Raw genomic sequence first — 26066 nt, 5'->3', positions numbered from 1 at the left:
CAGGATTTGGCAAAGTCCTGGTGTCCCTGCCTTTTATCTACTTGCATCACATGCAGCTTTTTCGATCTTCCCCTTTGGTTTTTCAACAGCAGTCTCGCAGGACCCACTGTCCTTTTTGCTTCCTGTCTGGGGAGACACCAACTTCCGCCCGCGTTCCCAGGGGGCGGGGCTTCAACTTTGCGTCCTTTTCGGTGAAGAAGACGCCGGGCTTGTTGTTTTTTGCATCCAAAAATAGCAGCAAAATGGCAGCTGTCGAAAAATTTCCAAACGGATCACCGTTTACAGTCCAAAACAAGGCACACTTCCACCAGGTAGGTGGATGGGTTACAATCCTGTTTGTGACGCCAGGTTTTGAGGTGTGCCACCCCCACGTCAGTAGCTGCCGGGCTGCTCGGATCTGGATCCGCAGTGGCTCAAGGGACTTCTGGACCCGGGGGTTGCACAGACACTCAAGTAAAAAAGGCGACGTATTTGTACCACACGGGGTGTGATAAGATATGGTACCACTACTGCTATTGGGGAGCACCCGGGGGGACATGGCATAGCAGCTGGATGTTAACCCCTCCGTGGGTAGGGATGGATGCCCCGGGGCTCAGTGTCCAGAACACGGGGAATGATATAGGCCGGAGGTGGTGCGCTGGGCCGGTGAATGTTGGAGTACTCACTGTAGAAGAATTACACACAAGTCCGTTGGTAAACCAAGGTGTCAGTGGCCGGCTGCCGCATCCAGGTGTACTCGGGTCCCACACCTGGCTGGTGTACCGATGTCCCTTCCTCCGGCACTCTGTAACTTTTCTCACTTTCGGATGACTCCGTCTGGAACGGGGAAGTCCACTCCCAGTGTATTTTGGTTGCTTGATGTGCCAGCAAAAACTGACCCTTGGGATTTCAGTGCGTGTATGCAGATATCCTATCCCCCGCGGTGGGCTGCCATTTCGCTCTATCTGGGTTAAACTTCTGGAGCTAGGCTTGAAACCTGCTTCCGGCCTAGTGAATTAGAGAAGGGGCTTGCAACCATCTTCTAACTAGGGTCTAGGTACCCCGCCTGTGCACGGTTTCCGGACAGGACCTCTGCTGTTGGTACCGGTGGGCTCCAACCCTGTCCCGGTCCACTCTAGATCTCCCGTGACTGTATTCCCATCGCCTTTCGACACGGTCCACTACTTGCCACCTAGCCAGCAGACCAGGGCCACTACCCTGTCCACTCTCACTAGGCTCAGCTTCTCTCTGACAGACTGTCACTATCACACCTCTCCACTTGACCTCCAACTTCAAACTCTAAACTGATGTGATCGGTTCCCACCCCCGGATCCTCAAGACCCCTAGGTGGGCGCTCCCTATCTGCCTGGTCCTGCCCACTGGTGTATCCTTCTTACCCTGGGGAGGTGACTAGCATTTTGTGGCTGATGGAACCTTGTGTGGGAAGGTGTTATGTAGGGTGTAATGTACCTCTGTGACCACCTGGTGGCGCCAGGGCGTCACAATAGCAAAACAGGTGGGATAGCCTGCAGGTTGCATGGCTCTGTCTTCTCTCAGGCTCTCCCCTCAGAAGTGGGCAGCACTGAAGACTGCATATCGGCGGTGCAGGGGCAGCACATAAGAGGAATGATACTCTGTCAAGTTACATAATCTGGAGTGTAGTGATAATGGTTGTGCTTGTCATCACAGACAGAATTCTGTCCATCATCCGGGCAAAGTAGACTCCAGATCTCACTCTGCAGCAGCTGCTTCTTTACATTAAATTGTGAGTGGCTCCATTGCTTTGCTTTAGCCTCATTATAAGTTACCAGTCCTGTCATTAACAAGAATGAGGGGCGGGCACATCAGGCCAGTGCTCCTTACTGATTCGGTGAACCAGCTGTAATTTTGACATCCATTTCAGCCAAACTGGTGAAGTAGATAAAATTAATCACATAGCCATGCAGTCTGCCTTTACTAACATTTGTGTAAGCAAAGAGCTCGCAGAATTCAAGCTTGGCACTGTAATAGAATGCCACCATTGTAACGTGAATAAGATTTCTCCCCTTCTAAATATCCAGCTTTCTCCTGTGAGTGGCATTATTGAAAAGTGGAAGTGTTTAGGAAAAACAGCAACTGAGCCACAAGATGAAGGACCACATACCGTTACAGTGTTGTTGTCAGTGTTGGCTGTTGCTCATAGCTTTTACTGCTGCTTGTAATGATATAGGTTGCAAGATCAATTCCCGAGGAGATTTGATTATAGGAAAGAAGAAAATGACTACATGTACATGGAAATGCACTGAAATGTACTGATGTATCTCAATGTATCAGTATAATCTGGCTGTAGGTTCAGACATTGCAATGCAGCTTTAAATATACACATATTTCCCATTCTACCCAGTGTGGGCTGTGGCTCATAGTTTTGTTACCTGCAAACACATAGGTTGAGGGTTTGATTACTGAGGAGATCAGATCACAAGAGAAGAGAATTGTTTATGTAACTAATGTGTGTGAAGAGCAGAGAACGCCAAATTTGCTCTCCGAGGAGGAGGAGCTATGGAATAATGAAGTTGTGGAGACAAGGGAGTATGGAAGTCGGGACAAAACCCTAATGTGCCCAGGACAGCGGAACTAACCCATCAAATTGGGAGAGCTCCACTCAGTCTGGGATGGTTGGCAGGTATGGATACAGTCTGTTCCCACAGAAGGTCGACTGTAGCACAAATTTCTGAAAAAAGTATAGCTGGCTATATATAACAGTGCAGCCCATCACAGCTGTCTGGTATAGTCACACACTTGCATTGAGGAGTCATGTCCGATAGATGAGTGCAATCGGACTATGCTGTGATTTCTTCCTCATTCCGATTCGACCTGATGGAAAAACTCACAGATCTGACCTGTCTCACTGACTAACACTGCTCTGAGTGCAATGTGTTTTTTTTCTCCCATTGGACACTTCATTTTATACACCAGTGGGAGAGTACCCTTTGACGAACGCAGGCTTTGTGGTGCTTTGGTCAATATCCTGCTTGTGACTTGAGTTGGAATTCTTTCTCCAATGTGGATGCTACATTTACATGCACCACCAACCTAAAAATTGTATTGAAACAGAACAAGTACTCCCCCAATATCAATAAACTGTAATGGGGGTGGACTTTATCATAGAGAGAAGGACACCTGCTTTACTGTAAAGTTTGTTCTGGATTGGTTTGAGGGACATGATCAGTTCAGATTGCTGACATGACCACCTGCAAAATCCCAGTCCAGAGAACAATGTTGTTTTTTTTTAAATTCAAGTTTATATTCAGAACATTAAAAATGTATTGTTAAATAATTCCTCATTCAGCAGCTTGCTAATTATATATTCATTTGCATTAAATGTGTTCCTAGAATCATAAAATGTTATGGGTATTATGAGCACATACATCTTCATTATATGTAGTTTATATGTACCAAGCCCCAATAAAGTTTACAAAAGATTGTAGTGAGATAAATATTACTGCAGTGCTCACTTCCCCGGCTCTGTGTGCAGTAAGGAACCGGTGTCTTTAAGATTCCTGGAGATATTGGAAATTCACTGTTTATGTAGGCAACGTGCAATAACAGTCCCGAAGAGCCAGCAATCTGCAGAGTAGAAATCCGGAAAAAAACAGAGTAGTGGAATATTAGTGATGATAAACACTGACAATCTAGTAAAAGCTGAAAGTAATGGCCTCATTCCGTATGCATAGAATAATATATGGTGAAGGTAAGGTGATATTTTATGTAAACGAGCATTCTTTCCTCATTAGAAATGCAGCTACTTTATAATGAGCACTAGTGAGCTGTCATCATTTACCTCAAGCTTTATCAACAATGATCCTCTCCTATCGTCTCCTATGAGACAATTCATTGTAAAAGAAGGTACTTTATCTTGTTAAAGTAGATTTAATAAATATAATGAATAGATATTTCCCACTATTGATTTATAGAGGAATATTTGACCATCTAACAGAGCCAATTCACATGTTATAATACCCATTTTTTAGTGGCAACTACCAGACAATGTTTTTCTTTTGTCCCCCCCATTTATACCAATAGAATCATTTGTCTTAAATTGCTTGGACCCCGATGCAAATTCAGTAACAGAACCCCCATCGATCATGTGCAATTTTTCATACTGCTGTCTTATGTGGCCTATGAGTCTCCAATTGAGATGAGCGAGCTTTTGGAAGTTCAGTTTGGAGGGCACATTTAAACTTAGATAAGGTTCAGTTTGTGACCCTGACTTGAACTGAATTGGGCAGCCATAACCAGAACACTTCCGGAGAATGGTGGGCCGAGTTTTTCATATTTTTTTTTGTGTGTGTGCATATGTGTCGCCCTGGGCAAGCCAGGGGACACAGGTCACAACACCACCACACCCCACACTCCAGGTAGGCACATCACAGCTAACCAGAAATCCTTGTTGCCTTCCTCCAGGAGTCTGATGATGCACACCAGGGGGTGGGCCAGGCGGTTGGCTCCGCCCACCGAGGAGCTCACAACACTGGAGGCAGGAAGAAACCAGGCAGTCAGCTCAGGGACGAGCTTGAGTAAACAACGGAGTTCAGTTTAGGAGTTAAGTGAAAGTAGGAAAGTGGAAAAGGAGGAAAAGCAAGTGAAGTGACAGAGGAGAAAGAAGCCTGAAGGGTCCAGCTTTGTGAGGGCCAGAACAGCAAGGTCAGCAACGGCGGTGACTGTCTGGAGGGGGACCGTTTGGAAGTTCCTGGAAGGACCCCGTTGGCTGTGTGCCCGGTGGTCTGGAGCAGTGTTCCGAAGGACAGTCAGCACCAGGGCAGGGGCCTCTCGGACCCCGGCAAGGCTAGGAGTCACCAGATTTGCCAAATCCGTCAGTGACGGGGACGCAGATCCCCCAACAACCAAGTCCCGATTGAAGGCAACAGCCCAACCCGTATTGGAGAGACACCGCCACCGCCACGGCACCAGTTTCTCAGGGCCAGCGCCTGCGGGCAAAGTGTAGAGCTCCTCCGGCCCAGATTGCAGCCGGGGAGCGGGTAACCGGAGGGAATCCACCGCTACCATCAGTCAACACAGGTGCAAGGAAGAGAGACATCACCGTCACCTACCGGGAGTGCAGGTGCAGCCGTCTGTGGGACCGTCCTACCAGCCGTTGGTTTACCGTACAAACTGTGTCCGTGTGTCAGGCTGAGTGAGTACCACAGTGCCGCAAGGCACAGCGCTGCCCCCGCGTCCCTGCGCCCTCCAGGCCCTACACTTCATATCTCATCACCGGGCCCCGGGATCACCAACCCCTACCCACGGAGGGGCAACACAACACCTGGCTGCTCCGCATCACCATCCCCGGGACCCCCATACTGAGCAGCGGTGGTGCAATCACCACAACCGTGGGTGGCGTCACGAACCATAACAATCCCCACACCCAACAAACACCCCCTTTCACTCACAGGCGAGGAGTGTCGCTCGAGAAAACCCGGGATCCGGCCCACAGCTCGAGCCCCCAGGAGCAGCTGCCGGACCCGAGCAGAAGGGGTGAGCGCGGTGTGCTGACACCCTCCTCCCCGCCCGCGACAACTTGGCGTCACGAACAGGATCTTACCGCTCTGCTGTCAGGTAGAGGTGCGCCTTGTTACCGCCGGAGGCATCCGGCAGAAAAATTTCAGAAGCCGCCATCTTTGGCGCGAAAAGTTCCCGCTCGAGCGTCTTCTCGAGCAGTAGAGGCGCGAAGGCCAAAACCCCGCCCCGAGAGAGGAGGGACTGGAAAGAGCTAAGGGGGACGCGATGGCGGCTGAACGCATGTAGCTGCGGCTATAAAAGCAGGGACGCCAGGAGCTTGCGAGAATACCGTTCCTGGAAGCAAACAGTGAAGACACCATGTGGATGCCGTCCCGCGACACCGTACCCCCCGCGCCTGGAACCGCGGCGTGGGTGGAGATCCGGACCGCGCAGCTCTATCAACGGCTGCAGGTCAAGATGCAGCTCCTCATGGAGGTGTGGGAGGCCGACATGGCGGACGTTGTAGCCACCGTGCGGAGACGCGAGGAGGAGGCGGAGAAAGGGAGGGTGAGTGACCCACGTCCCGATGCCCTTGCAGGGCCGGTCATCGCGGCTGTGGGGCCCGGTCCAAGCCCTCTCCCCCCGTTGCCTCTCTCGCCACCCGTCTCGGAGGCCGTGACCCCGCCACTAGGCCCGCTACCACCGCAACCGATAGCGATACCCAGCCCGTCCGCCCCAGCGGACCGACCTGTAGCCGGAGCCCGTAACAAACCGGAGGCATTACCTTGGAAGGCCCCGAAGATTGTGCCAGAGACAGTCCCCGAGCAGTTTCCCGAGCCGGAGCCGACGACCCGCTCCGAGCCGAAGGCCCGGCTGCGGAAAGCCCCTGTGCCCATCCCCCACACCTCGGCTGAGGTGGCGCCGGGTTGTTGCTGCAAGGCAGCGCCCAAGGCCATGACACCGCGGGATACGCTACCCACCTTCCTGACAGTGGGTAACATGCTGGATGTCCCGCGGGGCTCAACCCGTGCGCCGGAGCAGGTAGCAGCGCCATACTGGGACAGGGAGCCGACAAAGCTGGGCCTGGAGATCGCGGAGAGGGAGAGAAGGAAAGCCGAGCTGGTGGCCCGAGCCATTCGGGAAAAGGAAAACCTGCGGCAAGCGACCTTCCGTGTCCGGGGCCCGTTCTACGAGGGGCAGGTGAGGCGGTTTGATGTCCGCCGGGGCTACGGGTTCATATACGAACCGGGCCTGGAGGCCGAGGTGTTTGTGGCCCGGCGGGACGTGAATGCCCATCTGCCCGAGGAGCATCCTGGCCGCAATCTTATACTGGGGGACATGGTGCGTTACACCCGGCACTGCGGAGAGAGGGGGTGGTTCGCCCTGGATGTAAAGCTGAAGGGCAGCCCGGAGAGCAAGGTGAGCTCTGCATCCCCTCCCTCGGATGAAGCAGCAAAAGGACCGGAGTAGGGCAGCGGATGCCCGTTGCACCGTCCCCGTTGGGACCATCACTGAAGTTGTTTGTTTGAAAGTTTTGGAAAATGATAAGGAAAATGAAAATGATACCGAGTACTTCATCTGATTTGTGTGTTGATTTGCAACCGGCAGGAGCTGGCACCGTTGTCCCCGTGGGGACCATTTAAAGTTTAAAAAGCATGGGAACTATCCATGGACAAGCCCGTGAACTTGCAGGGCACCACAAACGTTAATTGGCTTGTAAATAGGTTGGGTACCGTTACCGTTTCCGCTATACCGTCTCCGGAGAGGCAGGTTGGAGGGAGGGCCCTCAGCAGAGCAGGCTGGGGCCCAGCCACCAAAGGAACCGGTGGCCACCCTCTGGAGGGGAAGGACAGATCCCGCTCGGGTAACTTGTGCTGGACTGTGGGTCAAGGGGTGCTGCCTGGGCTTTAGGGGCAGCATCAGGGCCAGGTTGCTTGGGTGGGAGAGAACGGAAACCGTGACCGTATACCGTTGCAACGTTTAAGTAAATGTGCCTCCCGTTTTGGGAAGAATTTTTGATTAAAAATGTATTTATGTTTTGCTTAACCCTGTTATCCCCTTTTTACAGAAAAATAAAACCGGTGTAGGACGGCAGCCCGCGGACGGTCTGCATTTTGCTAAGGGGGAATGTGTCGCCCTGGGCTAGCCAGGGGACACAGGTCACAACACCACCACACCCCACACTCCAGGTAGGCACATCACAGCTAACCAGAAATCCTTGTTGCCTTCCTCCAGGAGTCTGATGATGCACACCAGGGGGTGGGCCAGGCGGTTGGCTCCGCCCACCGAGGAGCTCACAACACTGGAGGCAGGAAGAAACCAGGCAGTCAGCTCAGGGACGAGCTTGAGTAAACAACGGAGTTCAGTTTAGGAGTTAAGTGAAAGTAGGAAAGTGGAAAAGGAGGAAAAGCAAGTGAAGTGACAGAGGAGAAAGAAGCCTGAAGGGTCCAGCTTTGTGAGGGCCAGAACAGCAAGGTCAGCAACGGCGGTGACTGTCTGGAGGGGGACCGTTTGGAAGTTCCTGGAAGGACCCCGTTGGCTGTGTGCCCGGTGGTCTGGAGCAGTGTTCCGAAGGACAGTCAGCACCAGGGCAGGGGCCTCTTGGACCCCGGCAAGGCTAGGAGTCGCCAGATTTGCCAAATCCGTCAGTGATGGGGACGCAGATCCCCCAACAACCAAGTCCCGATTGAAGGCAACAGCCCAACCCGTATTGGAGAGACACCGCCACGGCACCAGTTTCTCAGGGCCAGCGCCTGCGGGCAAAGTGTAGAGCTCCTCCGGCCCAGATTGCAGCCGGGGAGCGGGTAACCGGAGGGAATCCACCGCTACCATCAGTCAACACAGGTGCAAGGAAGAGAGACATCACCGTCACCTACCGGGAGTGCAGGTGCAGCCGTCTGTGGGACCGTCCTACCAGCCGTTGGTTTACCGTACAAACTGTGTCCGTGTGTCAGGCTGAGTGAGTACCACAGTGCCGCAAGGCACAGCGCTGCCCCCGCGTCCCTGCGCCCTCCAGGCCCTACACTTCATATCTCATCACCGGGCCCCGGGATCACCAACCCCTACCCACGGAGGGGCAACACAACACCTGGCTGCTCCGCATCACCATCCCCGGGACCCCCATACTGAGCAGCGGTGGTGCAATCACCACAACCGTGGGTGGCGTCACGAACCATAACAATCCCCACACCCAACAAACACCCCCTTTCACTCACGGGCGAGGAGTGTCGCTCGAGAAACCCCGGGATCCGGCCCACAGCTCGAGCCACCAGGAGCAGCTGCCGGACCCGAGCAGAAGGGGTGAGCGCGGTGTGCTGACACCCTCCTCCCCGCCCGCGACACATATTACATCTCAACACGCTGATTTTACCCACAGTGTGAGCCAATCAAACAACGCACCCTACTTGCATAGGGCTGAGCATCACTCATACCCAACCACAGCGCTGCTCACTTGAGTGGTTTGCACTAGTAACTCACTCAAACTTCGAACCCAAACTTTGTTTTTTTTGCAGTCTGTTTTCAAAGTCGAACTTTGAACCATGGACATCAAGTTCCTAATCTCTAGTCTCTGGGCACCTTTTAGACATTAAGATTAGAAATGAGCTCGCCAAAGGTTAGTTTCAAATGGGAAAGTAAAAAATGTAACTTCAAATTTATCAAACAACCAAAGGCTTTGAAATGTTTCAGCATATTCTCCCGATGGACTTTGTTACCTAGAAATTTCTTCACAACTTCTTTAAAGGAATCTCAAGGCCTTTTCTCAACAGCTTTAACTTGGTACACAGGTACTTTAAAGTCTCTCCTTGTTTTGATAGAGCTTTCACAAACTGCTTCATCAATCCAAGCTTAATGTGTGGTGGCAAGAGAACGTTTGTGGGATTAACTAAAGTTTCTGATGTTATTGTAAGACAACCTTTATAGCTTCAGTGATGAGTCCAATCTGGCTTTCCCATTCACACAAAAAGCATTTCCACTTCTCGTATCTTCCTTGCTGCCCAAGGAGCAAAGAGAGAATTTTCAGATCACCACATATAGTCCACCCTTCATTCTCATTGTTACGTTTTTTGAGACTAAAATCTACATTCTCATAGCTTTCCTTCAAATGCACATAATGCCCTACAGGCAATGTGCATACTTGCTGCCATTGTGCAGTAACACAGCTTTCAGACTTTGTTTGGATGACTCAATAAAGCGTCTCAACTAGTGATGGGCGACCCCAAACTGTAAAGTTCGGGGTCCATACTGGACACATAGTTTTCGTGCACATGATCCTGAGCACAAGCTTTCATGGGAAGCGCATGTTACAGTTTGGGTCTAGTTTGGGTACAGGGGCTGTAAAAACAAACATTGTTAAAAAAACATTATGATTATACTTACAGGTCCCGCAACGTGTCCTGCAGACCCACTGTCTCCCAGCCACTTCTGCTTCCGGGTATTCATTGCACTGCTGTCACTCGGTAGTCTTCGGCTGCTTTCGGCCATGATAGCGGTGACGTCAGGGTTTGCCCAAGTCCATGGCTCATGGACTCAATTGAACTTTGACTGTCACTGTATGAGTCTTGCATCAGTATCACCTGACACGGCGCGCACTCTCCCGACAGGAGCGGGTCGGTTGCATGTATTTCCATGTAGCTGAGGCATTCCTGTCAGGAGAGTGTCAGGCCGTGCGGGTTGATGCAATGTGAGACTGGCATGAGTCATACGCAAGTGGAATCATACCGTCAGTGTTAGCCTGCTTCTTGCTCTGTACAGAGGGATGAAGCAAAGCTGACATGGCTCTCCCTGCTTCTCGCTCTGTATATGTCTGTACAGAGCGATGAAGCTGAGCTGACATGGCTCTCCTTGCTTCTCGCTCTGTATATGTCTGTACAGATCTATTATGTAGAGCTGACATGGCTCTCTCTGCTTCTTGCTCTGAAGAGACAGTTGTCTGTACAGATTGATGAAGCAGAGTTGACATTGCTCCCTCTGCTTCTCACTCTGTATAGACGCTTGCAAGTGCTTAATAAACAGGGTACTTAGTATATACATTTTTGCAAAAAGGTAAGAAGCTGTCTCACCTCGTCACGGTGTACCCATCTGAGACAGTCCCTAACCTACTAAAGTTAAAAACATATTCTGTACCTGACTAGTGTCATGTCAAAACTTCAATATGGATGGTAAAGTGGTTAGCTGGGTCCCAGATTAAATACACAGCAAAAAGTGAGAAGCAGGTAATTGTTCAGCCTCAGTATCAGGAGGGCTGCACCCCCAACTTGCATTAAAGCAAGATAACAGACAAAAAAACCCCAAAAAACTGAGCTGTGACAAATGTTCAATAAACATGCAACATTACAAGCATGTGAATTGCAGCCTCAAGACTAGAAAAAAACCAAGGAGAAAATTGTAGAAATTTTCTCCTTGGTTTTTTTCTTACCTTTTTGCAAAAATGTATATACTAAGTACCCTGTTTATTAAGCACTTGCAATTTATTTATTTATAGTCAGGGTATTTTTTCTACAATTTTCTCCTTGTTTTTTTTCTAGTCTTGAGGCTGCAATTCACATGCTTGTAATGTTGCATGTTTATTGAACATTTGTCACAGCTCAGTTTTTTGTTTTTTTTGTCTGTTATCTTGCTTTAATGCAAGTTGGGGGTGCAGCCCTCCTGATACTGAGGCTGAACAATTACCTGCTTCTCACTTTTTGCTGTGTCTTTAATCTGGGACCCAGCTAACCACTTTACTATCCATATTGAAGTTTTGACATGACACTAGTCAGGTACAGAATATGTTTTTAACTTTAGTAGGTTAGGGACTGTCTCAGATGGGTACACCGTGACGAGGTGAGACAGCTTCTTACCTTTTTGCAAAAATGTATATACTAAGTACCCTGTTTATTAAGCACTTGCAATTTATTTATTTATAGTCAGGGTATTTTTTCTACAATTTTCTCCTTGGTTTTTTTCTAGTCTTGAGGCTGCAATTCACATGCTTGTAATGTTGCATGTTTATTGAACATTTGTCACAGCTCAGTTTTTTGTTTTTTTTTGTCTGTTATCTTGCTTTAATGCAAGTTGGGGGTACAGGCCTCCTGATTCTGAGGCTGAACAATTACCTGCTTCTCACTTTTTGCTGTGTATTTAATCTGGGACCCAGCTAACCACTTTACCATCCATATTGAAGTTTTGACATGACACTAGTCAAGTACAGAATATGGTTTTAACTTTAGTAGGTTAGGGACTGTCTCAGATGGGTACACCGTGACGAGGTAAGACAGCTTCTTACCTTTTTGCAAAAATGTATATACTAAGTACCCTGTTTATTAAGCACTTGCAATTTATTTATTTATAGTCATGGTATTTTTTCTACAATTTTCTCCTTGGTTTTTTCTCTAGTCTTGAGGCTGCAATTCACATGCTTGTAATGTTGCATGTTTATTGAACATTTGTCACAGCTCAGTTTTTTTTTTTTGTTGTTTTTTTATAGACGCTTGTCTGTACAGAGGGATGAAGCAGAGCTAACATTGCTCTCTCTCCTTCTCGCTATATATAGACGCTTGTCTGTACAGAGGGATGAGCCAAAGCTGACATTGCTCTACCTGTGGACTACGTTGGACAAAGGATGTTTTTATAATAAAGATGGAGTCTCTAAATGTGTTTTGTTTTATTTGTAATAAAAAAAATGTTTCTATGTGTTGTGTTCTTCTTTTTACTGTTTACTAGAAATTCATGGTGGCCATGTCTAATTTGGCCCCTTTATTACCCAGTGTAGCGCCTGGTCCCGCCAGATCCCGAGGGGGGCACTCTCCCTCACATCTGCCCAGCCCCAGCATGGCCCCCACGTGCACTCCCAGTCCCAGCCCCCGGCAGCGACGTGCTTCCTCTTACCAGTCCCATGGCTCTGCTCACTCCCGGGTCAGGCGTCCTCTTCCTGGAGCTGCTGCAGTTTCTTCCTGTCTCCCATCCACACACAATTCTGCAGTGAGCAACTCTAGGCTGCACGCGAGCCCACGCCCCCTTTCTTAAAGCAGCAGTGCCTCATTTTCTGGAAGTGAGCTCAGAGGCCACCTGCTACCTAAAGACTATTTAGGTTCACCTCCCCCGGCAGCAGGCGCCCGAGCAACACTTCTACCAGAGCCCTGCTAGTGTTCAGGCCCCTTTGTACTACTGTTATCCATGTGTTCCTGCCCGTTACTAATACTCTATCTCACCGTAGTGCCATCTGTACCTTCCGGCTGTGGACGTCACCGGCCATACCCACAGTGGACGTCACCGGTCATACCCGCAGTGGACGTCACCGGTCATACCCGCAGTGGACGTCACCAACCTTACCCACAGTGAACCGCTCCGTGCCACCTGCTGTGATCATCTCCGGTGCCACACCCATGTTCTGCCTGCTGCGGACGTCGTACCCGAGCTACGCCTGGCCGTACAGAGACTCCTACCACCGGTTCCTGGCTGCCATGCTTCTGTTGCGGGCGGGGAGGAGGGTGGCAATGCTGCGCTCTCCCACTGCTCGGGTCCGGCCGCCGCTCTCTGCGGCTGCTGCTACTCGGTGGCTCGAGCGATGGGCCGGATCCCGGGGACTCGAGCGGCACTCCTCGCCCGTGAGTGAAAAGGGGTGGTTGTTTGGTGTTGGGGATGTTGTCCGTGACGCCACCCACGGTTGTGGTGATTTTTAGTGACACCACCGCTGCTCCGGATAGGGATCCCGGGGACGGTGACAGGGAGCAGCTATGGTTGTTATTCTCCCCTCCGTGGGTAGGGGGTTGGTTGTCCCGGGGCCCCGGTGATGGGGTAGGAGAGACGTGTCAGGCGGGTTATGGGGCCTGATGAGGTGCAGGGACGCAGGGGCAGCGCTGTGCCGCACGGCATGGAGGTACTCACTCAGCCCAAGGATGATGACACAGTTCTCGGTAAACAAGCGGCTGGTTGGACGGGTCCCTCGGACGGCTGCGGTGCTGATGTTCCCTGCAAGTTAGCGGTGACTGTCTCTTCCCTGCACCTACGTATGGTAGTTGGTATCGATGGGTTCCCACCGGTAACCCGCTCCCCGGCTTGGATATGGGACGGAGGAGCCCCTCTTTGCCCGCAGGCGCTGGCCCTGAGGAACTGGTGCCTTGGCGGTGGCGGTGTCCCTCTCTCACGGTTGGACTTTTGCCTTCAATCGGGACTTAGTTGTTTGGAAACCCGGAGGTCCCCTTCACTGACGGATTTGGCAAATTACAGCGACTCCAAGCCTTGCCGGGATCCGAAAGGCCCCTGCCAATGGTGCTGGCCTCTCTTTGTGTACCGGTCCGGTACCGCCGGGCCACCACCCGTCCACGGTCCTTTCGGCAACTCCAATCGGCCACTCCTGCAGACGGTCACCGCCGTCTGCCAACTTTGCTGTCTTGCCCGGGGCACACACCCGGACGCTCTCAGTCAGTTTTCTTTGCTCTTCTACCACTTTACTCCTCACACTTTCACCTTCAAACTCTATCTCTCCACTTCACCTCCTTCCACTTCCTCCTCTCCAACTAAACTGCTTGGTTTTCCCGCCTCCAGGACTGTGAACTCCTCGGTGGGTGGAGACCAACCGCCTGGCTCCACCCCCTGGTGTGGATATCAGCCCCTGGAGAAGGGCAACAAGGGTTTTGTGTTCTGACCTTGATGTGCCTGCAGGGAATGTGGGGTGTGTTGTGGTGTTGTTCTCTGTGGCCCCTGGCTTGTCCAGGGCGACACATTCCCCCTTAGCAAAATGCAGACCGTCCTCGGGCTGCCCGTCCAACACCGGTTTTATTTTTCTGAAAAAAGATAAGAAAACGGTAACACATATACAATTATACTAACTTCCTCCAACAACGGGAGGCACTTTTCTTAAACGGTTTCAAACGGTTAACGGTTACGGCTTCCGCTCTCACCCACCCAAGCAACCTGGCCCTGATGCTGCCCCTAAGAAAACAGGCAGCACCCCTTGACCCCAGTCCTGCACCAAGTCACCCGAGCGGGATCTGTCCTTTCCAGGGAACCCACGTCCATGGGGAGCCCCTAGAACCTCCAGAGGAATGCCACCGGTTCCTGTGGTGGCTGGGCCCCAGCCTGCTCCACTGCGGGCCCTTCCTCCAATCTGCCTCTCCGGAGGCGGCAACGGTCGGAAGCTGCAACAACAATAATTATTTGCAAGCCACTAAAGTTTGTGGTTGCCCTGCAAGTTCTCAGGCTTGTCCATAGGAGTTCCTATGCAAAAACAACTTTTTAAACGGTCCCCACGGGGACAACGGTGCCGGCAACGGCCGGTTTCCAGTCACAGTGACAATCAGGTAACTGTTCGGTTCCATTCACTTTCATTTTTCATAAACTTTTTCAAAACTTTTCAAAACAAACACAGTGCTGGTCCCAACGGGGACGGGGACAACGGTGCTGCGCTGCCCTTACTCAGAGTCCTCTGCATCACCTGAGGGAGGGGGTGCGGTGCTCACACGGGCCTCTTGGCTGCCCCTCAACTTTGCATCCAGGGCGAACCACCCCCTCTCCCCACAGTGCCGGGTGTACTGCACCAGATCTCCCGGCATCAGGTTACGGCCTGGGTGCTCCTCTGGCAGGTGAGCATTAACATCCCGCTGGGCTATAAAAACTTCGGCCTCCAGGCTCGGTTCATAAATGAATCCATAGCCCCGGCAGACATCAAACCGCCTCACCTGCCCTTCATACAGCGGGCCTCGGACATGGAAGGTTGACTGGCGGAGACTCTCCTTCTCCCGGATCGCACGGGCCACCAACTCCGCCTTCTTCCTTTCCCTCTCTTCAATCTCCGTGCCCAGCGGTACCGGCTCCCTATCCCAGTACGGGGCTGCTGTGAGCTCCGGCGCACGGGTCGGGCCCCGCGAGACGTTTTGGACACTGCCCACTGCTGGTGATATGGGCAGAAGGTCCCGCGGTGACGTGGCCTTGGACGCCGCCTTGCAGCGGCAACCCGGCACTACCTCGTCCGAGGCGTGGGGGATGGGCACAGGGGCTTTCCACTGCTGGGCCTTCTTTACGGAGCGGTCCATCGGCTCTGGCTCAGGGGATTTCTCGGGGGACGCCTCCGGTTCGGGCTTCGGGGCTTTCCACGGCAGCACCTCCGGTCGGCTCCGGGCTCCGGCTGCAGGTCGGCCCGCCGGGGCGGGCATGCGGGGTATCGCTACCGGTTGTAGTGGCAGTGGGCCTAGTGGCGGGGTCACGGCTTCCGGGACGGGTGGCGAGGGAGGCAGCAGGGTGAGAGGGTTTAGACCGGGTCCCGCAGCCGCGATGACCAGCCCTTTGAGGGCATCGGGGCGTGTGTCACTCACCCTCCCTTCCGCAGCTTCCTCCTCGCGTCTCCGCACGGTCGCTATGACCTCCGCCATGTCGGTCTCCCACTCCTCTAAGAGGAGCTGCATTTTGACCTGCAGCCTCTGGTAGAGCTGCGCGGTCCGGATTTCCACCCATGCCGCTGTTCCAGGCGCGGGGGCCACGGTGCTTCGGGACGGCATAAACATCCTGCTGGCGGCCTCTCCCAGGAACAAGATGGGCGCAGGGTCATGGCGTCCCTGCTTTTATAGCCATGCTCACATGCAGCCATCCGCCATTTCGTCCCCCCTAGCCTCTTTACGGCTCCTCCTCTATCGGGGCGGGGTTTTGGCCTTCGCGCCTCCACTACTCAAGAAGACGCTCGAGCGGGAACTTTCCGCGCCAAAGATGGCGGCTTCTCAAATTTTTCGGCCGGACACCTCCAGCGGTAACAAGGCGCACCTCTACCCAACGGCAGAGCGGTAAGATCCTGTTCGTGACGCCAAGTTGTCGCGGGCGGGGAGGAGGGTGGCAACGCTGCGCTCTCCCACTGCTCGGGTCCGGCAGCCGCTGCTCTGCGGCTGCTGCTGCTCGGTGGCTCGAGCAATGGGCCGGATCCCGGGGACTCGAGCGGCGCTCCTCGCCCGTGAGTGAAAAGGGGTGGTTGTTTGGTGTTGGGGATGTTGTCTGTGACGCCACCCACGGTTGTGGTGATTTTTAGTGACACCACCGCTGCTCCGGATAAGGATCCCGGGGACGGTGACAGGGTGCAGCTATGGTTGTTATTCTCCCCTCTGTGGGTAATGGGTTGGTTGTCCCGGGGCCCCGGTGATGGGGTAGGAGCGAGGTGTCAGGTGGGTTATGGGGCCTGATGAGGTGCAGGGACGCAGGGGCAGCGCTGTGCCGCACGGCACGGAGGTACTCACTCAGCCCAAGGATGATGACACAGTTCACGGTAAACAAGCGGCTGGTTGGACGGGTCCCTCGGTCGGCTGCAGTGCTGATGTTCCCTGCAAGTTAGCGGTGACTGTCTCTTCCCTGCACCTACGTACGGTAGTTGGTATCGATGGGTTCCCACCGGTAACCCGCTCCCCGGCTTGGATATGGGCCGGAGGAGCCCCTCTTTGCCCGCAGGCGCTGGCCCTGAGGAACTGGTGCCTTGGCGGTGGCGGTGTCCCTCTCTCACGGTTGGACTTTTGCCTTCAATCGGGACTTAGTTGTTTGGAAACCCGGAGGTCCCCTTCACTGACGGATTTGGCAAATTACGGCGACTCCAAGCCTTGCCGGGATCTGAAAGGCCCCTGCCAATGGTGCTGGCCTCTCTTTGTGTACCGGTCCGGTACCGCCGGGCCACCACCCGTCCACGGTCCTTTCGGCAACTCCAATCGGCCACTCTTGCAGACGGTCACCGCCGTCTGCCAACCTTGCTGTCTCGCCTGGGGCACACACCCGGACGCTCTCAGTCAGTTTTCTTTGCTCTTCTACCACTTTACTCCTCACACTTTCACCTTCAAACTCTATCTCTCCACTTCACCTCCTTCCACTTCCTCCTCTCCAACTAAACTGCTTGGTTTTCCCGTCTCCAGGACTGTAAACTCCTCGGTGGGTGGAGACCAACCGCCTGGCTCCACCCCCTGGTGTGGACATCAGCCCCTGGAGAAGGGCAACAAGGGTTTTGTGTTCTGACCTTGATGTGCCTGCAGGGAATGTGGGGTGTGTTGTGGTGTTGTTCTCTGTGGCCCCTGGCTTGTCCAGGGCGACACACTTCTAGGCCTTCTGGGGAGGCACCGCACAGTCACTGTATAGGGGTTTGCCGCTTGTCGCCTTCTCAGGGGAGTCCGGGGCACGGTCCAGTGAGTCCACCTCCGGACGCTCGCCACTCCTTGGTGAGCGTAACACCCAGCATGCCACTGCCATCAGGGCTGCTGGACGAGCTGTTAAAGAGCTTGGAAATGGTGCTAAGAAACCATGCACCATTTCCAGGAGTGGCTGTGGGCTGTGGTTTTTAGCATGGGGGGCCAGGATGCTTGGGCCTTATCATGCTGAGAATCCCAGCCCCCAGCTGCCTGGTTTTACCTGACTGGCGATCAAAATACGGCGGGAGCCCACGCATTTTTTTTAAATAATGAAAAAAAAATAATGGGCTTCCTGTATTTTGATTGCCAGCCAAGGTAAAGCCAAGCACATGGGGGTAACAGCCCGTAGCCATCCGCTTTATCTGCGGTGAGAATAAAAAATACCACGGAGCGCTGTTTCATTTTTTGAATTATTTATTTTTACACTACTATGTGTGAGAGGGACCCAACAGCCAATCTCCGACGCTGTCACATAGAATGGGCATCTTTTATTGGCTGTTGGAGTAACCTTGAATCTGCCCATACATTCTAGATGCTAGAATGTATGGGCTGGTTTCATGTTACTCCAGCATCCAATCACAGACGCCCACTCTGTGACAGCGTCTGTGATTGTCTGTTATTTTAACAGTAAAATTAAACAGCAACAGAGAAAAAAATATTTTATTAGAAATAAAACAGAAGACATTTAGGACTCCATCTTTATTACTCAAAAAACCCCTCCAACATAGTTTGAAATGCGGACGAGAATCTTCATCTCTGCTACATCTGTGCGAGGAGACAAACACAGGTCTGCTGACACAGACTCAGCTGAGAGCAGTCAGAGTTTTCACTTCAGTGCATAGCTGAGGCCTAATTTTATGGTTCCCTATACTCCAGATCATAGACAAGCCAAAACAAAAGCTCTTTCTTCTATTAAGACCACTATTGTTCTTCTACAGAAGCAGAACACACTACATGGAGATCCACGACTTGTACTGATCACCTAGTTTTACACCAAAGTACGCATAATACACTTTTCTAAAGAAATCCATAATATTTCTTCGTTAACTCCACTACAAAACAACTACAAATGTAGCAAAAGATGTCGTGTGAGTTATGACACCTTCTTTGTAGCAGTTTTGATCAAGTTGTCATAGAGTAAAATAAAACCTATGGAGTCCGTTTTTGTGAAAAATCTATATGTAATGGAATTTTCTCAATATTTTTACTGAGTGCACCATTCAAAAGTATATGAAAATCACCTCTTACTTTTTCAAACAATGTTACCCTTGCAGACCTGTGTTATCTATCTTAAAGACACCCAAACACATTAGACGAATGTTGGCTGAAGATACCAATATTGACGGGTTTGGCCGTCAGTCTAAGGGGTGCTTCACACACAGCGAGCTCGCTGCCGAGATCGCTGCTGAGTCACGCTTTTTGTGACGCAGCAGTGACCTCATTAGCGATCTCGCTGTGTGTGACACTGAGCAGCGATCTGGCCCCTGCTGCGAGATCGCTGCTCGTTACACACAGCCCTGGTTCGTTTTCTTCAAAGGCGCTCTCCCGCTGTGACACACAGATCGCTGTGTGTGACAGCGAGAGAGCGACAAATGAAGCGAGCAGGAAGCAGGAGCCGGCATCTGGCAGCTGCGGTAAGCTGTAACCAAGATAAACATCGGGTAACCAAGGTGGTTACCCGATATTTACCTTAGTTACCAGCCTCCGCAGCTCTCACGCTGCCTGTGCTGCCGGCTCCGGCTCTCTGCACATGTAGCTGCTGTACACATCGGGTTAATTAACACAATGTGTACTGTAGCTAGGAGAGCAAGGAGCCAGCGCTAAGCAGTGTGCGCGGCTCCCTGCTCTCTGCACTTTGACATGTAGCTGCAGTACACATCGGGTTAATTAACCCGATGTGTACTGTAGCTAGGAGAGCAAGGAGCCAGCGCTCAGTGTGCGCGGCTCCCTGCTCCCTGCACACACAGCTAAGCGGTGTGCGCTGGTAACTAATGTAAACATCAGGTAACCATACCCGATGTTTACCTTAGTTACCAGTGTCCGCAGCTTCCAGACGCCGGCTCCGTGCAAGCGCACCGTCGCTTGCACGTCGCTGCTGGCTGGGGGCTGGTCACTGGTCGCTGGTGAGATCTGCCTGTTTGACAGCTCACCAGCGACCATGTAGCGATGCAGCAGCGATCCTGACCAGGTCAGATCGCTGTTCGGATCGCTGCTGCATCGCTAAGTGTGAAGGTACCCTAATGTGTATGAGGCTCCAGGACAGGTGATTGTGGATCCTTAACTCTCCTGAAAATGTCTGATTTCTAACTGACATTACATTTCTTGTCTTTGAGATAAGCTGCCACCAGAGATGTCAGACAACGGCTTCCTCACAAAGAACACAGGTGTCCTCAGCAGAGACAGTTGCTAAATGAACGATCATTCAGCTGAGAGCCATCTAAGGTATATGGGGTGATTAAGGATAAATCATAAATACTACATACACGAAGAACTCCTTTAATGTTAGTCTGCCCTCCAAATAATATACACCAACCTGTGTAAACGTTCTTATAAATGAGTTGCGATTGGCTTGTATTATTGTCTGTTGTAGCTCATTCAGTCAGTGTTGCTGCCCTTGTAAACACCTTTAGCTGAATTGTTCGCTTTCCATGCTAATTGAAGGTACAGCTAGGTTTTGAATGAATTTATTGCTTTTTCTCTGCATCCAGTAATTACACCGTGCTATGCTTTTGTAGTGGCTTTTATCAGACTTATAATACCATATTCTGTTAATATAGTCTCTTTGATAATGATTCCATTGTATTGTATGTAATGATGCCAAATGAATGCACAGCACATTACAGCAAAGCAAATGGAGCTCTGTACTCAGTAGCATAAGTTAATATACATTTGTCAATTGAGCCTTTTATGTACCAACATCAATTGTAATAAGAAAACATGGCGGCACAGATAGTTAATTGCTATGAATCTTTGAATGTAGCCGAGCAGTTTGTTGGCACAGCACATTTTGCAGGTACGCTGGGACATTGTTCTTTGGTACTACCCTCTCCTTTATGTGGCTTCTGGGTTGCTGGCTGCACTGTATCATTTCACTAAAGGCCCCTTTACACACTGAGACTTTCTAGCGATCCCACCAGCGATCCCAACCTGGCCGGGATCGCTACAAAGTCTCTGGTGAGCTCTCAAACAGGCAGACCTGGCCAACGACGCAACAGCGATCCGGACCTGCAGAGCGACCTAGCTAGTCTTTGGGGACGTTGTAAAGCAGCTTTTTGAAAGGGAAGTCGCTAACAAAGTCACTGTAAAGTCCTTTTACACACTGAGACTTTGCTGCACAGCGGGAAACAAAGGACCAAAGAATGGTCCTGAACGATTTGTAGCGATCAGCAACTTCACAGCAGGGGCCAGGTCGCTGATGTGTTTCACACACTGCAATGTCGCTGGGGAGGTCGCTATTCCGTCACAAAACCAGTGACGTTACTGCGATGTTGTTTGCGATGTTGCAGTGTGTAAAGCCACCTTAAGGAACCTATCTCTTTATCTAAAAAAGATAATGATTTACAGAGGTTCTGTTCACCTCACACTACCTATAAATTGTTTTATTTTTTCCAATTGATAGAAGCTTGTACAGATTACGTGATAGTAATTATTATTTTACAGTTCCCAATAAATTGTACTTATTGGTGTTAATATTCTAAGCTATATACATGTGGTGTATTACTAGATTTCTTACAATTTAGAAAACCACAATAAATGTAAAGAACATGGGCCCAATTCAAGAAGCTAACTTTGACAATTTTCTGGGGTAAAATACCTTCAAATTTTACAAAATGTTTGTGCAACAGAAAGTTGCAACTTTAGGCATTTTCAGCCAGTTTCCAGTTTTGCTTAATTCAGCATGGGCTGAGCCTGAGTAAAGCCCACCCAATAAAGCACAAGGGTGGACAGCAGTGTGAGCAGTCTCTTATTAACTCGGCATTAATGGTTTCTCCAGCCTCAGATCAGATAGACTGGATCGACAGCAGTGTGAGCAGTCTTTTATTAGCTCAGAATTACTGGTTTCTCCAGCCTTAGATCAGACTGGATATACAGCAGTGTGAGCAGTCTCTTATTAGCTCGGCATTACTGTTTTTTCCAGCCTTAAATCAGTTAGATTGGATGGACAGCAGTGTGAGTGGTCTCTTATCAGCTCTGTATTGGTTTCTCCAGCCTTAGATCAGATAGACTGGGTGGACAGCAGTGTGATTGGCCTCCTTTTACATCTGTACCCTTGGTAACTCCAGTATTAGATCAGCTAGATTGGGTGGGCCACAATGTGAGCAGCCTTTTCTTACATCAACAACCTGGTATCTCCAGCATTAGATCAAGTATACATTGTTTACAGCAGTGAGCAGCTTCTTCTTACCTAAGAACCATTGTTATTGCCATTATGAGATCAGATATATTGGGTGGACAGCAATGTGAGTAGCTTCTTGTATTCTCAGAACCCCTGGTATCTCCAGTACTATATCATATAGGAGCAGTGAACATCAGTGAGAGCTGCCACTTCCTACCTCAATGTCATGGCTTGGTTTGGGGATTTGATCTGATGACCTGTTGCTGCATGATTGGTTCCTCTGTCTCCTGAGCTATTGCCTTTTATTCCCTGTCCAAATGCTGATGTATACAATTGTCTTTGTTTTCCTTCTTCATTTGCTTCCCTCCAGGTGTTTCTCATTGTCACATTTTGGTCTGCCCTATCACATTCTGGTTTGGGCTTTGGATGTTCTCCTTACATAGCATTTCCTCGCTGTCTATACCTAGCCCCTAGGTGGACTTTGATTGTTCCAGCTCTTCAAATAAGGTGTTTCTCTTTTTAGGGTAACACCAGTTTAACTGCTGTACTGAGTAGGTTTGTTTTCCTGCCCAGAACCTTTTGCCTTTCACCTCTGAAGTTTCTGGGAGTTCTTACGTGTTCCGATAATTTGAAGCTCTCTTTAACTTTCCCTCTCTACCTTACATGAGGATGTGTTGGTTTTCTTACTCGTAGTTTTTGTATCTTTCTGCATACCTTCCTCTCCCCTTGTTAAAAGTGTATTGTGGTGGTGTTCCCTCTCGTTCTCCAGAAGGTACAAGAAACCCTTTATCGGGCTTGTAGGGTGTCAGCTTTGAGGTTTTGAGTTATGCGGCTAGGATCTTTTTAGCCTGTGCAGGTACCAGTTGGATGCAGGTGCAGCATATCCCTGCAGTATGTCTTCCCTTTTTCTGTTGTGTGAGATTGTTTACCTTCATAACCCTCAGAACCACTTGTATCTCCAGTATTGGCTGAGAAAGACATGGTGGACAGCAGTGCAAGCAGCCTCTTCTTACCACGGTATCCCTAGTATCTCCATTATTAAGACATGGTAGACAACATTGTGATTAGTCTCTCCTTACCGCAGCACAGCTGGTAACTTCAGTTTTAACTCAGAATATCCACAGTGAGCTCATCTACTTATACATTAAGAATGGTGAACAAAAAGAGACTGTGTGCGCCACTTGCAATGAAGCCCTGCTTTAATCCACAATGGATTTGATGCAAAAATAAATTAGACTTGGTTTTTTTGACATAAAAAAATTATTAGAGCTGTACATCGCGTTTCGGCAAATGCCTTCTTCCGGTAATTGTGCATCAATACCTTTGACAAAAAAAAAATCATATTGGTGCTGTACAACGCGTTTTGGTGAATACTATCTTCAGCTCCATGTGAATCATTACATTTGACATTACAAAAATGTATATTGAAGCTGTACAATGTGTTTTGGCGAATGTCTTCTTCAGGTGCATGTGCATCATTAATAATTCCAAAGTGATTACTTTCTTATATAAAACAAATTTGATTTGCTAGTTAAATGTTTTTAGGACTTTATAAAGTTCTTTTGTTTAGTTCTTTGTCTCTGATTCATCAACATTATGGACTGTGCCCACCAGCTCAGAGATCGGGGGCACTGGCGCAACAAGGGGGATAGGGCTTTCCTAGCAAGCAGCCCACTGAAATCCCAAGCGTGAGCTCCTGAGAGCAGGCTCCTTCACTTAGCCATAGTGGGGAGCGGGGCCCGGATAGCTCTAAGCTACCGGGCCACAATGGACAATTTAAAACTTACTGCCAGGAGGCAGGTTACGGACCACCGGTAGTACTGTAGAGGACGGGACCCAGACGAGCTCCCCTCGAGAGGCAACGGCATTCAGAGACTTGGTGTACCCTGTTGTCAGCGTCTGCTTCACTTCTGAGTGAGTACTCGACTGACCCTTGCACTGCGTCCCCGCATCTCCAACCAGAGTCCCGGGGCCTACCCCTACCCGTGGAGGGCAACGACATCTTGCTGCCCCACTCCATCACCCTGGGTACTCCCAACGGCAGCGGCAGTACTCCCCATTACCGTATAGCATGGGTGGCGTCACAAACTATACCAAATTCCCTGTAAATACTCCCTTTACATTTGAGTGTGGCCCTCAAACCCCTCGGTCTGGAGACCCTTGAGGCACGAGTAATCACCACCCCCAGATCCGAGCGGTTTGATCCGCTGCAGGGGCGGCACATGTACATATATATACATATAAAGTATATATACATGGTCGTTTTCAATTAAGATTCAATAATGAGACATCAGCAGACATCTAATATATAAAGCTGAATGTGTGTGTGTGTGTGTGTGTGTGTGTATGTGTGTGTGTGTATGTCCGGGATTGGCATCTGCACCGTCGCAGCTACAGCCACAAAATTTTGCACAATCACACGTCTGGACCCCGAGAGCGTCATTGGCTATATTGTGAGACGAAATATTAACCCCGCGCGTTCCAATTTACCAATCAATTTTGCCCCGATCTACATAATGCGGAAAAAGTGAAACAAAAAGTGTATCCTCACCGTCGCATTTACAATCACGAAATTTTGCACAGACACCTCATGTGACCCAGGGAACGTCGTAGAATATATTTTGACAGGAGACTTTAACCCTGCGCTTTACAGTTACTCTCCAAAAAACATGCCTTCATTAAAGTAAATGGAGCATGGAACTACAGGTTATTATTAGGAGCTGTGAGTGGTTGCTATAGGAACAAAAGACATTCATAGTATAAGAAGCTTATATGTGAGGTAATAAGATGTCGGTGGGGAAACAGATAGAGAGAGACAGAGAGAGACAGAGAGAGACAGATAGAGAGAGAATCAGACAGAGATAGACAGGGAAAGAGACAGACCTGGAAAGAGACAGATGGGGAAAGAGACAGACAGGCATGCAGACAGGGACATAGACAGGCAGACAGGGAAGGAGGAGAGAGTCAGAGAGACAGACAAAGATAGATGGGGAAAGACACAGACCTTAATAGAGACAGATGGGGAAAGAGACAGAGAAATAGAGACAGACAAAGACAGGCAGACAGGGAAAGAGACAGACAGGAAAAGACAGACAAAGAGATGGGGAGACAGATGGGGAAAGAGACAGACCTGGGAAAGAGACAGACCTAAAACGAGACAGATGGGGAAAGAAACAGAGAGATAGAGACAGACAAAGAAAGAGAGAGACAGAGACAGGCAGACGGGGAAAGAGACAGACGGGAAAAGAGACAGACGAGGAAAGAGACAGATGGAGAAAGAGACAGATGGGGAAAGAAACAGATGGGGAAAGAGACAGACAGAGACAGACAGGGAAAGAGACAGATGAGGAAAGAGACAGACGGGGAAAGAGACAGACGGGTAAAGAGACAGACGGGGAAAGAGACAGACGGGGGAAAGAGACAGACGGGGGAAAGAGACAGACGGGGAAAGAGACAGACGGGAAAAGAGACAGACGGGGAAAGAGACAGATGGGGGAAAGAGACAGACAGGGGAAAGAGACAGACGGGGAAAGAGACAGACGAGGAAAGAGACAGACAGAGACAGACAGGAAAAGAGACAGATGGGGAAAGAGACAGACGGGGAAAGAGACATGCAGGGAAAGAGATAGACGGGGAAAGAAACAGACGGAGAAAGAGACAGACGGGGAAAGTGACAGACGGGGAAAGAGACAGACGGGGAAAGAGGCAGACCTGGAAAGAGACATACCTGGAAAGAGACATACCTGAAAAGAGACAGACGGGGAAAGAGATCTGGAAAGAGACAGACGGAGCATATTACTGGACAATTTAGTTAAATCTGCGTGGAATATCTGTGGTGTTGAAATATATGTTGTGAAATGCTTCTATTAGCTTAGTTTTTACCTTATAATAATTACATTTCTATCTATTTGTTTTGTGTTTTTTTGTGTGCAGAATACATTTTTGTTAATACATTCTATTTTGTTAACAGCAGTTATTAACCCGGGCGAAGCCGGGTAGTACAGCTTGTTACATATAAAAGGGGTAGTATAAGAATATAAAAGGTAATTTTAGACCTTTTATATTGACAGCTGATCTGCAGTACTAAATGCTGTTCATGGACTAGTGTGGCACTGTTTCTAGGAATAAAAAAAAAAGAGATTTTT

This window comes from Anomaloglossus baeobatrachus, chromosome 5 (genome assembly GCF_048569485.1).
Source record: "Anomaloglossus baeobatrachus isolate aAnoBae1 chromosome 5, aAnoBae1.hap1, whole genome shotgun sequence".
In the NCBI taxonomy this organism is placed as follows: Eukaryota; Metazoa; Chordata; class Amphibia; order Anura; family Aromobatidae; genus Anomaloglossus; species Anomaloglossus baeobatrachus.
This window is presented reverse-complemented; position numbering follows the sequence as displayed.